General features: G+C 35.1%; 1 protein-coding gene across 2 annotated transcripts in view; it reads left to right on the forward strand.

The window, feature by feature from the left end:
* Window positions 1–4,867, forward strand: part of LOC107715410 (serine/threonine-protein phosphatase 2B catalytic subunit alpha isoform-like) — a 60,756-nt gene that overhangs the window by 811 nt on the left and 55,078 nt on the right. The gene's annotated exons all lie outside the window — the stretch shown is intronic.

Below are 4,867 nucleotides of genomic sequence, written 5' to 3' on the forward strand. Positions count from 1 at the left end.
TCCGTTATTTATGTACTAATTGTTAAAATGTTATCACAGCTAATTAAGACGTATCGATTGCATATATTAATGTGGTCAGTTCATGTTTAGAACGGCAAGGTTTTGAGATGAGAGATCGTTGCGATGATTTTCTCTGCAATGGATTGGTGTTAATTGAGTCATGGGCAGGGGAGATGTGTTAAATAAGGCAGATCCAGTGGAGGCGGTGATGCAGCAGGATTTAGGTGGCATCACGCAGCCCTCCATGTATTCTTCAGAGACAATGAAGCAATAAGGTTTTCAGTTCATATTTAGCGGCTTGCTTTCTCGAGGAAAGCCTTGAGTCTGCTCTGCAGGTAAATCGAGCTGGAAACTGTCGCGCCCCCATTGCGTCTGATTGATTTTCGCACATTTACTGGTCACGTAGCGCACATTAATATCCACATGTATCCATAGGAACATAAAAGCAGAGATCACCTAGACTAAATATAAGTTTCAAGGTCTTATATAGAAACTAGACTTAGGTTAATTAAAGGTGCTCTAGGTCAATTTTTACTAAAAAAGGTTTAACATGAATGACACTTTCATTGTGAAATAGTATTAAAATAATATATACACAGTCATGAGATGTTTTATTCTACATAGAGGGGTCTCCACTTCATGGCACTGCCATGTTGGGATCACGTCTTGATACAACTGACCCTGTTACTTATAAAATAATACTTTTGCCAGGATGCTTTACAAAGCATAAATGCAAATGTACATTCTAACAACAACTGACATAACATAAAAACGGAGCTGCGGTGTGGATGAATGAAAAAATAAAAACAAAATGACAACACAAGCCCAAAAACAAGAAATTTAGAGAAACCTGGGAAAACACACACAAACAGCTTCTGTACTGTCAGCATTTAGTGAGAAAATTTAATGCATCCAGGCCAATAGGTGTCAGTATAAAGTCTAAAACACTAGTATTATTTGGATGAATGAGAGCAGATACATGTAAACAACCATTTACTTAGTGTACCTTTAATCTTGACAGTAACAAATAGAAAAGAGCTTCAGCATTTTAATAGACACATAATTTCTTTTAAATTGGTTAAATTTATGGTGCTGTTGGCTTTCATTGATGCGTTCCGACCCTCTATGACAGCTAATGGGTCACATTTGCACTTTCATGATTTCTCCCTTCTCCTCTCAGGTCGGATACTTTTGTCTTTTTGGTCCAGTGATGGATATATTATATAATTTGTGATATTAATAACAGATATATTCTTGTAGATATGTGTTTGAATCGCAGACTATATAGGTATTCCGCCTCCTCAAAACAGTAAACCCCCAATGTTAATCTTTTTCTTGTTTTTACACAAATTAACACTTCAGCCTAGCTGATTGATTTGAATTGCAAAAATCAGTGGGCTTGTGAACTTTTCCAGGAAAACAGTTGCCAGGATATCTCAATTTGCATGCTAATGTGCGTTGATTCAATAAATAGTATTAGCATTTAAAACACTCTTTGTGTCAAAGACATAGTCCACCCAAAAATGAAAATTGTGTCATCATTTACTGTTTAAATCCCATATGATTGTCATAAAAAGCAGATGTTAGGCTGATTTACAGCATGAATGTTGTGCATAAACGCACATATCAACCTGAAGATCATTTCAGTCATGTTGTTCAGTCCTGATTTGTTGACGTGAGCATTTTTTGGCAGAACATTTGATTTGTATCTGCCTTTGAATGCAGAATCTTATGACAAGGCCCATTATAATTCAGGCTTTGATATAAGTCATCTGACCTCTCTAAAAGTTAAGGTTGCATTAGTCATTGGCACACGTAAGGAGTCACAGTAGTGACCCCCTCCAACCTCATAGAGGTACTTTAGATCTGGCTGTTTTAGCCGTAATGGCATTCTCTGAACTACCTCTGTCTCCTCTCCCCCCTTATGTATAATTGAGGGCTTTTATCATCAACAAAATGCATCAATAAATAGCCACATCTAAAATCCCAGTGATGAGGTTAGCTAAGCATTCATATTTAGCAGTGTGCAGCTCCAAACGCAGGAGACAAACAAAGAATTTGTCTCTCCATAGAATCCCCACAGCAGCAAAGCAGGATTTCATAAAACACTGCATGGTGTGTCATTTGCAGAGTCTCATTTACTAAGTGCAACTAGAGTTAGGCCTGTCATTTCTGCGCTGGCATAATGGATTTTATGGCGCTTTCCATTTAGTGTTTTGATATGCTGGTTTATCGCCTTGTCTCATGGGAGCTGTACTAAGCATCCCTCTTTGTATGCTAAATCATTATATTGTAGCCACACTGTTAACATTCTCATACTCGTTTCCAGCTTGCTTATAAATCTGTCTTAATGATCCTGGTATGAAGGCAGAAAAACATACATTACAGATTTGCAACAGTGAAATGTTCAAACAGACTAGGGATGTCATGATGCTTCATTCATGTCTGTCTTATAGCAGAAGCTGAATGTTGTAGCTGTTCTGTGGTTGTATTAATTTTTTACAATTGACAAAATGTATTATTATATTATTAATATAATATTGTTATTGTTTTATATATTATATTTGCACGCGCAGTAATGGCTGTACAATAATAATACAGTTCTGTTAATATTACCTTGTCTATAATTGCAGTCTTCCATTTTCGCTTAAAACTGAAGGAAGACGATGCTCCACCTCCAACTAAAATTCAGAGTGCATTATTATTATTATTAATAAATATACTTAATAATAATGTTTTTTTATTTTAGATTTTAATATAATGTTTGTATATTAATATAATATAATAAGTATATCTGATTAATAATATTTAATAAATAAAACAAATAATAAATAATATGTAAAAAAAAATATATATATACAGTGGGCGTTAACGCGCGTCATCACATCTTAAATTTTTCACTCTTTAACTCTGTGACTGTTCTTGAATGGCCCAGCCAGAGCCCTGACTTAAACCCAGTTGAGCATCTCTGGAGAGACCTAAAAATGGCTGTCCACCAACGTTTACCGTCCAACCTGACAGAACTGGAGAGGATTTGCAAGGAGGAATGGCAGAGGATCCCCAAATCCAGGTGTGAAAGACTTGTTGCATCTTTCCCAAAAAGACTCGTGGCTGTATTAGATCAAAAGGGTGCTTCTACTAAATACTGAGCATTTTTCAGTTTTTCTTTTTTAATAAATCTGCAAAGATGTCAACAATTCTGTGTTTTTCTGTCAATATGGGGTGCTGTGTGTACATTAATGAGGAAAAAAAATTAACTTAAATGATTTTAGCAAATGGCTGCAATATAACAAAGAGTGAAAAATTTAAGGGGGTCTGAATACTTTCCGTACCCACTGTATATGAGTATATTTTTTACATGTGTGGTCCTGCCTTCTTGCAGGTTGATGTGCTTGTGTTTTGTGCAAAAATCTGACGTGTCAAGAAATTGTCCAAAATTTTGTGAACGCTCCAAACAAACCCAGATCCCTTTAAAGCAAACTAAACCAGGAATTTCTGCAGGTGTTGTGAATGCTGTTCAATTATAATGTATATTGATCACACAAGGCATGTTTTTTTCTATATACAAATGTGTCAAAAGGGAACACAACTGTAGTTGCGATACTACCGAACTAAATAATACATATAAACTGGCACAGTAATTTGCTGAGATACTAAACATTGATATAGATGTTTATAGTGTTTCTGGGGAGGATGTGATAGTTAAAGTGAATGTTTAGTGCAGTTACTAGACAGTGTTTTTCAAAAATACAACATGTCAGTCAGTGCTTGGTTTTAAAGCCCAGAGGAGGAAGGTCAAGGGTTGCTTCAGCCTCTGAATTCTGGTGTGTAGATGCCACTAGCCCACTCACTGTTCTGGGATGCCTTCATGCCAGGCTTTGAACGGCCTAGTTTAGTGAGCCCAATTCTAGGGCATTAACTGTGTTAGTTCTGATGGGGCTTGGCGAGCCACATTAGGCTCAAGAGGTATTGTCAGGATATAAACGAGACACTTAGCGGCGATGGTTCTCTGGGTCATGTTCTGATTAGGACATGTGAAGATTACTACAATTAGTGTTGTTACAATGCTGTTGACCTGACATTTTCATACTTACAAACTAGTAAGGAATGTTGCCAAGTATGCTGTTGTTTACTTGTCATTGTGTGGCAAAGTGCCTAATATTCTAACTAAAAGAACAAATTAGATTATTTAATTTTCTGGAAAAAAAAAAGTTGGTGGTGCTTGAAAGAAACTCATTGAAGATGCACAATATAACAGTACCATATCAAACATTGGCTGATATTATAGATTTTAATTGATCGGTATTGACCAATATTGGATATTTAATCATGCATACTCACTTTTAAAATTAGACTACCTTTGTCGTCACTTAAAGCTAATCTTTAAAACACTAATAGTTTACTAAATGTACTTTTTACCAAATCTCTAAATAAATAGATTTTTCATGCCATATATTAAAATGGGTAACACTTTACAATACACCTCCTTAGTTAACTAACTACCTTAGTTAGCTACATTAGTTAACATGAACTAACAATGAAAAATTCTTAATCTGTCTTAATATAATTTTTTTAATCAAAACTTGTATCTGTTAAATATTATTTAATGAACCTGTGCTAACATGAACTAACAATGAACAGGTGTATATTTATTAACTTAACATTAACAAAGATTCATAAATACTGTAACAAATATATTGTTCATTGTAAGTAAATGCTTGTTAAAGGGGTCATATGATGTTGCTAAAAAGAACATTATTTTGTGTATTTGGTGTAATGAAATGTGTTTATGCAGTTTAAGGTTAAAAAAACACATTATTTTCCACATACATTATTGTTTCTCCTCTATGCCCCGCCTTTCTGAAAC

The sequence above is a fragment of the Sinocyclocheilus rhinocerous genome, unplaced genomic scaffold (assembly GCF_001515625.1).
Source record: "Sinocyclocheilus rhinocerous isolate Xijiao unplaced genomic scaffold, SAMN03320098_v1.1 scaffold299, whole genome shotgun sequence".
In the NCBI taxonomy this organism is placed as follows: domain Eukaryota; kingdom Metazoa; phylum Chordata; class Actinopteri; order Cypriniformes; family Cyprinidae; genus Sinocyclocheilus; species Sinocyclocheilus rhinocerous.